The sequence below is a fragment of the Mus caroli genome, unplaced genomic scaffold (genome assembly GCF_978045245.1).
Source record: "Mus caroli unplaced genomic scaffold, Mus_caroli_1 scaffold_7, whole genome shotgun sequence".
Taxonomy (NCBI): Eukaryota; Metazoa; Chordata; class Mammalia; order Rodentia; family Muridae; genus Mus; species Mus caroli.
The window spans coordinates 32,176,614-32,188,758 of record NW_028227262.1 but is presented as its reverse complement, the minus strand read 5'-3'; positions in this window follow the sequence as shown (position 1 = coordinate 32,188,758).

Here is a 12,145-nt window from a genome sequence, read left to right as displayed (position 1 = left end):
ACCAGCATATTAGCTTTCCAGTTACTGTAATGACATGCAAGAGTTAGACAATTAATAAAGAGGAAACAAAGTGAGGTCCCAGTCCATCACCATCACACTCTGCTGCTTTATTGAGCTGCTCGGTGGTGGTGAGCTGTGCATCGTGGTTACAGTGTGTGGTGGAGCAAAAACTTCATGGATAGGAAGAAAAAAATAGCAGGATACTGGGGTCTCACAACCCCTTCTGCCACCCCATGACTTAATTTGACATATTAGGACTGACTTATGTATATTATAGGCAGTTTAGGTAGATAGTTGATCGTATAACTCCTTGTGGCTTCCATAGACATCCCTAGTGTTATTTTACCTCCCTCCCTCCTTATTCTGTGTACGATCCACTCAACACCTGGAAACCTAGCCAGTGACCTGAAGCCATGGATCTTGCAGGAGAATCTACAACTGCCACTTTACTAAATTAGTATAATCCTTAACTACATTCTAAATGTTTGTCCTTATACCCACAGAAAAGCATAGTTTTCATTCCTTGTCAATGAAACTGCTCTTTGCAATAGACAGAGACCGCTACTGAAGACCACAAACAATCAAAATGCAGAGCTGTAGAGGTCAGATCCAACTGATACATATACAACACAACTCCTGCACCTCAGGCTTAGGGATCACTGCAGACCAGGGGGCAAAAGATCGTAAGACCCAGAGGAACAGGGAGTTTGCTGTGAGACTGTGTTTTCCAGGAATATCAGAGGCTATACTCATCTCCCATCAACATGGTTCCCTTAACATGAGCCTAATAAGGATGACAGCAATAGACATGCTAACATGGATGGGGGAGGTGTGGGCTGAGGGAGCTTAGGAGACCTCAACCTTAGATAAAAGGCAGCAGGTAACTAAGGAAGGCAGAGAGCAGGAGAAATAGTCTTCAGGAAAACAGAACAATGGGTTATCCAACAGCAAATGTTCATCCTGAAAACATGCATAAAGTAACATTATACAGACTGATCATGCTGTACTTATGTATGTAGGCACACACACACACACACACACACACACACACACACACACACACACTCACACACATATGTAACAACAATTAGTGAAAAAAAAGAGGCCATAAATTTGGAAACTATCAAAGAGGAGTATATGGGAGGGAGGAAATGAGGGGGAAATGACGCAATTATAATCTCAAAAAATAAAAGAATAAAAAGTTCAAATTATTAGCGATTCAGTTATAAGTTAATTTCAAAGTTTCCTTACCAGAACAATGCAAATCCAGCAGTAACAACCCAGATCTTCTCAGGGGTGAAGTTAGAGCCCTTTTGAGGAAGCTAGTAATACCACCAACAGCCACTTGAGGGCAAGCACGAGCATTTGTTCCTTTAAATGCTCAAGAAATGTTGAACAAAGTTTGTTCTTGCATAACTCCTGCAGTTCTTTGTTGTGTTTATATTTGTTGCCTGTCATTAATCTCATGTGAGAAGCTCTGCTATTTTTTTCTGGTCCAGTGAACTGACAGTAGGAGATATCATGTCACTCTACTGTCGGGGATTGATTCTTTTTTTTTTTTTTTTTTTTTTTAAAGTTTACTGTTTTGCTATTTTAAAAAACTTTTTTTTTTTACTTTAAATCACAGTTTATTCTTTTTTTATATATATTTTTATTACATATTTTCCTCAATTACATTTCCAATGCTATCCCAAAAGTCCCCTATAGTGCCCCCCACTTCCCTACCCACCCATTCCCATTCTTTTGGCCCTGGCATTCCCCTATATTGGGGCATATAAAGTTTGCAAGTCCAATGGGCCTCTCTTTCCATCGGGGATTGATTCTAATGCTTTGAATTAATTGGGAATCTGCATGTTGAAACACTGAAGGTCCTTGATCCCAATTGGTTTTTGATTGATCAATAAAAAGCCAATGGCCAATGGCTGGGCAGAGAGATGGGAGGTGGGTGGGTGGGAGGAACTTAGTCTAGGAACTTGGAGAAAGGAAGTGGGGAATCACCATGATTCAAAGGGAGACAGATCAGATTTAGAGCTGCAGAAAGTCATTCGAAATCTATGTGATAAGGAATGTGGTTCCTGGAAGGGCTGCCAGAAGTGTCTTGGACAGCAAAGAGTATGGAGCCATCCAGAAGGAGCCAGGGCAACAAAGATAAAATATAGAAGAATTAGAGGATGTTAAGCCAGGATTAAAGGAGGGAACCTGGGCAGTGCACATGTGGGACCCACTGGAAGCCAAAGTGGCACAGCCAAATCACCACTATACTCTACTAACCTTGTGCCTTAGTTCATAGGCACTTAATGCTTACCCCTAAGGAAATAGAAGCAGTCACTAAAAGTCTCCCAATTAAAAAAAAAAGTCCTGGGCAGATGGTGTTAGTGCAGAATTCTATCAGACATTCAAAGAAGAACTAGTGCCAAACTATTCCACAAAATAGAAACAGAAGGAACACTGCCAAACTCATTCTATAAGGCCACAGTCACCCGGATACCTAAACCACTCAAAGACTCAACAAAGAAAATTTCAGACCAATTTCCCTTATGAATATTAATGCAAAAATACTCAACAGAATACTTGCAATCTGAATCCAACTTGCATCAAAGACATCATCCATCATGCTCACGTAGGCTTCATTCCAGGGTTGTAGAGGAAATCCATCAATGTAATCTATCATATAAACAAACTGAAGAAGAAAACCACCTGGTCATCTCAGCATATGCTGAAAAGCATTTGACAAAATCCAACACCCCTTCATGATAAAAGTCTTGGAGAGAGCAGAGATACATACCTAAACACAATAAAGGCAATATACAGCAAGCCAAAAGCCAACATCAAATTAAATGGAGAGAAACTTAAAGCATTTACACTAAAATCAGGACCAAGACAAGGCTGACCATTCTCTCCCTATCTATTCAATATAGTACTTAAAGTTCTAGATAGAACAGTAAGACAACTAAAGGATATTGAAGGGATACAAATTGGAAAGGAAGAAGTCAAAGTATTGCTATTTGTAGATGATATGATAGTAGATGACCCCAAAAGTCTACCAGAGAACTACAGCTGGTAAACATCTTTAGCAAAGTGGTTGCATACAAAATTAACTCAAAGAAATCAGTAGCCTTCTTCTATACAAGTGATAAATGGGCTGAGAAAGAAGTTAGGGAAACAGTGCCCTTCACAATAGCCATAAGTAATATAAAATATCTTGGTGTAACTCTAACCAAGCAAGTGAAAGATCTGTATGACAACAAGTTCAGGTCTCTGAAGAAAGACATTGAGGAAGATCTCAGAAGATGGAAAGATCTCCCTTCCTCATGGATTGGTAGGATGAACACAGTGAAAATAACCATCTTACCAAAAGCAATCTACAGATTCAATGCAATGCCACCAAAATTCCAACACAACTCTTCACAGTTCTTGAAAGAACAATTCTCAACTTCACATGGAAAAAATAAAACCCAGGATAGCTAAAACGATCCTAAACAATTAAAGAACTTCTGGAGGTATCACTCTCCCTGACTTCAAACTGTACTGCAGAACAATAGTAGAAACTGCATTGTAATGGTATTGAAACAGACAGAATCTAATTTAAAACCCAGAAATAAACCCACACACTTATGAACACTTGATTTTTTAGCATGTAGAAGAGTACAAATAGACCCATATTTATCACCTTGCACAAAACTCAAGTCCAAATGGATCAATGACCCCAACATAAAACCAGACACACTAAATCTATTAGAACAGAAGTTGGGGAATAGCTTTGAACTCATCGCTACAGGAGACAACTTCCTGAACAGAATACCAATGGCTCAGGCACCAAGATCAAGATTTAACAAATGGGACCTCATGAAATTGAAAAGCTTCTGTAAGTTAAAGGACACACACCTTCATTAGGATAAAAAGACAGCCTACAGATTGGCAAAAGATCTTAACTAACCCTTCATCTGACAGAGGGATGATATCAATACATATAAAGAATTCAAGAAGTTAGACACTAACACTCCAAATAACCCAATTAAAAATGGGGTACAGAGCTAAACAGAGAATTCTCAACAGAGAAATCTTGAATGGTCAGGAAGCACCTAAAGAAATGTTTAACATCCTTAGTCATCAGGGAAATGCAAATAAAAAACTCTGAGATTCCACTTTACACCCACCAGAATGGCTAAGATCAAAAACTCAAAGAACAGCACATGCTGGCGGGGTTGTGGAGCAAGGAGAACACTCCTTTATTGCTGGTGGGGTGCAAACTTGTACAACCACTTTGGAAATCCAATTTGGTGTTCTCTTAGAAGAGTTGGGATAGTTCTACCTCAAGATCCAGCTATACGACTCCTGGTCATATACCCCAAAGATGCTCCACCATCCCACAAGGACATATGTTCACCTATGTTCATACCAGCTTTATTCATGATAGCCAGAAACTGGAAACAACCTAGATGTCTCTCAACTGAAGAGTGGATCTAGAAAATGTGGTTTATCTACACAGTGGAATACTACTCAGCCATCAAAAACAAGGACATTGGAACTGGAGAGATGGCTCAGTGGTTAAGAGCACTGGCTGCTCTTCAGAGATCCTGAGTTCAATTCTCAGCGACCACATGCCACCATCTGTAATGGGATTTGATGCCATCTTCTGGTGTGTCTGAAGACAGTGACAGTGTACTCATACACATAAAATAAAAACATCTTAAAAAAAAAAAAAACAAGGACACCATGAATTTCTCAGACAAATGATTAGAACTAGAAAATATCATACTGAGTGAGGTAATATAGACCCCAAACGTCATTCATGGTATGTACTCACTTATAAGTGGATATTAGCCATAAAGTACTGGATAACCATGCTACAATCAACAGATCCCAAAGAGCCAAATAACAAGGAGGGTCCAATGGAGGATGGTTGAATCTTTCTTAGAAGGGGAAACAAAATAGATGTTGGACGTCAATGGAAGGAAGGAACTGGATGGGAGAGGGGATTATGAAGGTCATATATAGGGAGAGCAGGAGAGAGAAGGGAGATTGGTGGTGGTGGGACAATCTCTAGTATGTGCCAAAGATTTGAGATAGTGAGAGGCCCAAGAGGGTCTGTGAGGGTGACCCTAGCTGAGACTCCTAGCAGTGGTAATGTGGATCTTGAAGTGACCACTTCCTATAACCAGGCAAGACTCCCAATAGAGGAACAGCAACCCACTCACTAAACCTTCAACCCAAGATGTGTTCTGACTACAAGATGAGCAGGGATAAAGACAGAGCAGAGACTGAGGGAATGGCTAAGCAATGACTGGCCCAAATTGAGACCTATCCCATGGGCAAGAACCCTAACATTATTGCAGTCAGGAACCCAGCATAACTGTCCTCTGAGAGGCTCCACCCAGTGGCCAATGGAAAAAGGTGCAGAGACTTGCACCTGTTTTTTTTTCCTTTGTGATCCCCTGGATTTAACCAAGGCTATTCAGATGGAGATTGGTGTGAAGCTGTCTACTGGAACATGAATAACTTGTGATGGCTATATCACTGAAGACAATGATTTTTCTCTCTTCTAGCAGCCCTAATTGTCATTTACTCCCCAGGTAGGTGGGTTCCCATAAACATTTCTCCAGTCTACAGCTGAGTGTTTACTAGTTCAGTATTGTTTAGATTCTGTGCTGGTAATGGAAGCTGTGAAGAATTCAAGAGTGTCATGAGTATGCAAAGCACATATTCACTGCCCTCCTTTGTTTTTGTTTTTTTTGGCTTCCTCTTCATTGATGACCCTTGCAGACTGAGGGAATACTATGGATATAATGCTTAATCATAAAGACTCAACAGCCACTTGTTCTCAGCACTTTGCCCATCCATGAGTCTCTGCATTAACCATTGTTCATGGCCAAGAGACGCTTCTTTGATCAAGGTCAAAGACATCACTTGCCTATACATATACCTAGATATTCAAAGAACAGTTCGACAACATGGCCATTTAGCAAAATATCAGCAATAGGTTTACTCTACTGTCTATGACGTTCACAGTCATGGGCCTATAAGGTGATCCATGGTACCAGCTATGAGCACACTTCTACAGGTCAAACTTCAAGTCCTATGATAAATCAACTGGTTACTTCTATAACCATCATGTCATTATTGCATCTTCCATCTACAGCTACCTGTTTTTTTTCAAGGATGCCAAAAAAAAAAAAAATACATTGGAGAAGAAAAGTCTCTTAGCAGAGTGAGCCTGCTGTTGAATAAGAGGCACTCTTGTTATAGATGTAAGAGAGTTGGAGAGAGGAACCACAAACCTGTTTGCAGATGCACTGTGTATGCCACTCTGACTGTTATCAATATTTTTATAAAGGAGAGGAGAATATTCTTGGACTGACACACACCCCTGTGCCTCAGTGTTGGGGGCCCAAAATAGCTAGCAGTATCAGAAAGTTTTTCAACTCTCTAAAGAAGATGATGTCTGCCAATATGTTGTCAGAAGCCCATAAACAAAGAAGGTAAGAAGCTCAGGATCAAAGCACCTAAGATCCAGTGTCTTGCTATTTCTCATGTCTTGCAACACAAACACTGACATATTGCTCTGAAGAAACAACACATTGAGAAAAACAAGGAGGAGGCTGCACAATTCACTAAATTTTGGGCCAAGAGAATGAAGGAAGCTAAAGAAAAATGCCAGGAATGGATTGCCCAGGGACATAGGCTGTCTTGGATGAGAGCTTCTACTTCTAAGTCTGAGCCAAGTCAAATATAAGTCTTTAAGAGAAACAAACAAATGAATGATCAGACTTTGATTTTTAAAAACTACATTAAAATTTCATCTCACTTCAGTCAAGAAGGCCAATATCAAGTATACAAAGGACAACAAATACTGGGATGTTGGGAAAGTTAACCCTTCTATGGTGTCAGTGAGAGTGTAAACAGTATAGCCATTTTAGAATTCAGTATGAAGATTTCTTTAAAACACCTAGAAATAGAATTACCACACAAACCAGCTATACCACTCCTGGTCATATACCCAAAAGACTTTATATCCTACCACAGAGATTTTTGCACATGTTCACTGTTGCTTTTTTGACACTAACTGAGAAATGGAACCAGGTTAGATAACTGCCACGAGCAGACCCAGTCAGAGTGCCTCAACCCGGGGGGAGAATCAGAGTTCTGGTACTCAGGTGGGCAAGGAGTCTGAACATGAGAGTGCTGAATCTGAGTGTAATTTCTCAAAGCGAGCATCAGACTTATATTACAGAAGAAAACAAGGAAGTTAGGTGATACATCAGCCAAGATACATTGAGGTCATCCAATGCTTAATGGCTCTTTACACAAAACAGAGAAATGCATACATAAAAGCCAACAGGAACCAGGCAGTGTTTACAGCTGAGATAAACATCAGCTCTATCTAATGTCAGCGTATTGTTAGAAGCCAGGGGCAAGGGCTTCACACCCTAGCCATAGTTCCAATTCTAGTCTACTGAATAATCCATTTTCTTCCTAGGCCATTGTAAATTCCTTTATATGGGAGTGACTCAGCTGTTATTCTAAGTATTTACTCTAGTTCCTAATTAAACCACAACCCATCTTCTTTCTACTATTATGTAATGTAGTCTGCCATACATGGCTGTAATGAGAATTCTAAGTTTACTTTGTTGAACTTGCCCTGAGATTTCTAACTCTTATCCAGTAAACTGCAATGCCTGATTTCTTTCACTATCTCTCTATCAACACTGGAGGCATTTTGTCTGAATAAGTAACAGTCTTATGAAATTCAAAGCCCAAGGTCAGCTCAACAATTGACAAGGATATTGGGACACCAGTGGAGGCCAGGAAGCAATGTTCAACTTAAGTTGGCTATTTGTCAAATCATTACTTGGGGGCATCTATAATAAAACAAAACTGAAAGAAAGCACACAAAACCCTCCACCGACTATTGAAAGGACAAATCTGGACCACATCCATATTACGGGACTCCCAGGAGACCAGTTTCCATAAAACTTTTTGCCTCAGGACTGTGGCTAAGCTTTTGGACTTGTCATGAAGACTCCACTGGGATCAGTGTGGCAGATAACCACTACAAATGAATGGATAATGAATACCCTGATGCAAAACCATGTAAAGACCCAACAAAGAAAGAAAATTAGAAACCAATTTCCCTTATGAACATAGATGCAAAAATACCCAATGAAATACTCACAAACCAAATCAAATAATGCATAAAACATATTAACCACCATGATCAAGAAGACTTAATTCCAAAGATGATTCCATATTTGAAAACCAATAAATGTAATTTACCACATAAACAAGCAGAAAAACAAAACCATAAGATCATTTCATTAGATGCAGAAAAGGTCTTTAACAAAATCCAACATCCATTCATAATAAAGTCCTAAAGATTAGAGATACAAGGGACATACCTAAACATAATAAAGGCAATTTCCAGCAAGTCCATAGCCAAAATCAACTTAGATGGGGAGAAATCCAAAGCAATTCTACTAAAACTAGGAATGCCAGGTGCCAATCCTGGCGGGGTCTTCTTTCTTGTCAGTTCTTTTTGAGGCAGCAGACTGGGAAGAGTGTTGGTGGAGGGTAAGACTTTTCTCTTATGAGATATGGGGGTAAGAGTTTTTGTCTTACAAGGTATTTAGGGTTGCTGTATAATAATAAAAATGTTTACTTATCTAAGTCTAATCGACTTAGCTACTGTAGCTGACCTGTCTTCTGTGTTCCTCTGAGCCAGAAACTGCAGTCTCTGGCATTTAGCAGCACCTCATCCTAACACAGAGAGGGTTTAAGTAAAATAGCTGTTTTATCTCAGCAGGAACTTCGAGGCTCTAACTTTTAGCCTGCTAATTAAAGTCACAGGAAGAAAAATGGACACTTTTAAAAGTGATTTTAGGCCGGGCAGTGGTGGTGCACGCCTTCAATCCCAGCACTTGGGAGGCAGAGGCAGGCAGATTTCTGAGTTCGAGGCCAGCCTGGTCTACAAAGTGAGTTCCAGGAAAGCCACCAGGGCTATACAGAGAAACCCTGTCTTGAAAAACCAAAAAAACCAAAAAACCCAAACCAAAAAAAAAAAAAGTGATTTTAGCATTTATTACTAAGTGGTAAAAAGTTTCCTATGAAAACTCTCTAAGAAAGGGGGGGGGATGGGATGAATGAAAAAGGAGGATAAAGGAAAATTCTTCACGCTCTTCTTCTTCTCCTCAGCACTTATATACCTTTCAGAATACATGATCGCATGGTAAATAGTTCATTACAAGTTTATACATAAAATCAAATCATGAAGTGAATAAGAAGTTTATAACAGAGAAGTTTATATGCATATCCATTAGGAGTAATTATCTAGCTAAACATTCATCACCTGTTACAGCTCCACAGATTCATTGAGGGTTAAAAATCATAACTAAGTCATTAGTGAAGTTTTGTATAGATAAACCCAGTCAATATTTTATCTTCTGTCTTAGCACCTATAATAAATCCTTAGTTCCCTTTTTATGACCTTTGGTTAATGGTTATAAACCTGTTGGAAAGTGCTCTGAGTAGGAGAAAGTCTGGTTACTGTCTAGAAGCAATTAACTAGTGACACATGGGAGACTGGCAGAGTTCTCATTGCAGTTTTGGTTATCAGAAAAGGATCTAATAGCAGTCCCACTATAAAAGAGTTTAATAAATACTGATATAATTTTAGGAATTCTTAGAGGATCATCATTAGGAATTAAGATGTCATCTATATAACATCACCACAAGACTACATCTTTGTAGATCTGCTCAAAAGGGTTGGCTAATACCTGGTGATTGATATATTTGTTCAATGATAACAGGAAAGCATATTAATAGCAGGAATCTTTCCTAAAATGGTTTTCTGAGGGGCCTTGACTACTGGAGTTCTGTTGTAGATTTTAATCTAAGGCAGTCATCTCAGGAAAATCAGCTGTTAGTTATTAGTTGTTCTGTGATGTCTTCTGACACAGGAACAAGACAAGGATGTTTACTCTCCATATTTATTCAATAGAGTACTTAAAGTCATATCTAGAGCACAAGGCAACTGAAGGATATCAAGGAGATACAAATTAGAAAGTAAGAAGTCAAGGCACCTTTATTTGCAGATGATGTGACAGAAAATGTAAGTTTCACTAAAAATTCCACTAGGAACTCCTACAGCCGATAAACACTTTCAGCAAAATAGCTGGAACAAAATGAACTGATAAAAAAAATCAGTATGCTTTCTATGTACAAATGACAAATGGACTGGGAAAGAAATCAGGGAAACCACACCTTTCAAAATAGCTGCAAGTAACACAAAATATCTTGGGGTAACTAACCAAAGAGACAATCTCATATGATAAAAACTTTAAGACACTGATGAGAGAAATTGCAGAAGATATCAGAAGATAGAAAGATCTTCCATACTCATGTATCAGTAAGATTAAAGTAGTAAAATTGGCCATCCTACCAAAATCAATCTACAGATTCAATGCAATCAAAATTTCAGCAGAATTCTTCACAGACCTTTAAAGGATAATTCTCAGCTTCATAAACAAACAAACAAACAAAACAGGATAAAAAATCCTGAACAATAAAAGAAGTGCTGGAGGTCTTACTATTCCCACTTCCAATGTATACCGCAGAGCTATAGTAATAGAAACAACACTGTATTGGCATAAAAACATATGTGTTGAGCAATGGAATCTAATTGAATACCCAGACATAAATCCACACACCCATGGATACTTGATTTTCTTTTAATAAAGGAAGAAGCCAGAAATTACACGGGAAAAAAGCATCTTCATCAAATGGTCCTGGTCAAACTAGATGTCTGCATGTAGAAGACTGCAAATAGATCCACACTTACCACCCTGCCCAAAACTCAGTTCCAAATGGTACAAAGACCTCAGCATAACACCAGATATGCTGAACCTGATAGAAGAGAAAGTGGAAATGACCTTAAACTCATTGCCACAGGAGATGCCTTTCTGAACAGAACACCCATAAGGCAGACATTAAAATTAATAATTAATAAATGGGACCCAGTGAAAGAAACTGAAAGGTTTCTGTCAGGCAAAGGACACAGGATCTGGAATAAGGAGAACACTTATCTATTGCTGATAGGAATGCAAATTTGTAGAGCCATTATGGAAATCAATATGGAGATTCCTTAGAAAGTTGGTATGATGGTTTATATATGGTTGGTCCAGGGAGTGGCACTGTTAGAAGACATGGCCCTGTTGTAGGTGTGGCATTGTTGGAGGAGGTGTGATACTGTGGGTCTAGGTTGTAAGACCCTCATCCTAGCTTCCTGGAAGCCAGTATTCTGCTAGCAGCCTTCAGATGAAGATGTAGAACTCTTAGCTCCTCCTGTACTATACCTGCCTGGATGCTGCCATATTCCTGCCTTGATGATAATGGATTGAACCTCTGAACCTTTACGCCAGCCCCAATTAAATGTTGTCCTTTATAAGACTTGCCTTGGTCATGGTGTCTGTGCACAGCAGTAAAACCCTAACTAGGACAGTTGGGAACAGATCTACTTCAAGATCTAGGTAGTCCACTTTTGGGCATATATGCAAAGGACACCTCATCCCACCACAAGGACACTTGGTCAACCATGTTCATTGCAGCTCTTGTCATAATAGCCAGCAACTGGAACAACATAGATGTCCCTAGACAGAAGAATGGATAAAGAAAATCTGTTACAGTTACACAATGGAGCATTACTTAGCTAAGTCCACTTAATGAGTGATTGCCCCATCCTGCATAGCTCAAGGGACTTAACTTAACTTCCCTCAGTGAGGAAACAAAGAAAGGATAAACACAGGAACACATAAAATATGGGATCTGTGTTCTGAGCTATCTGATGGAGAAGCTGCAGCACTCTGGGAACTCAGAATGTTTATTACAGATAGCTGAACTCGGAGGCAGGGTTATTGCATAAAGCTGAACAAGGATGTGTAGTTTATGGTGAACAGCTGAACAATGGGGGCAGGTTTAGTTATCAGTAAGAGAATACTCTTCAGGCTGTAAACATCTAGGACAAGAAAACTATAGACACTTTTCTATAGACACTGTTAACACCCACACAGGCCAGGAAAGAAGACTCTGGCATTTCCTGTGGAGCTAAGGTATTGGTCCTTGACATGGCCCTGCTCATTGCAACAGCACACAT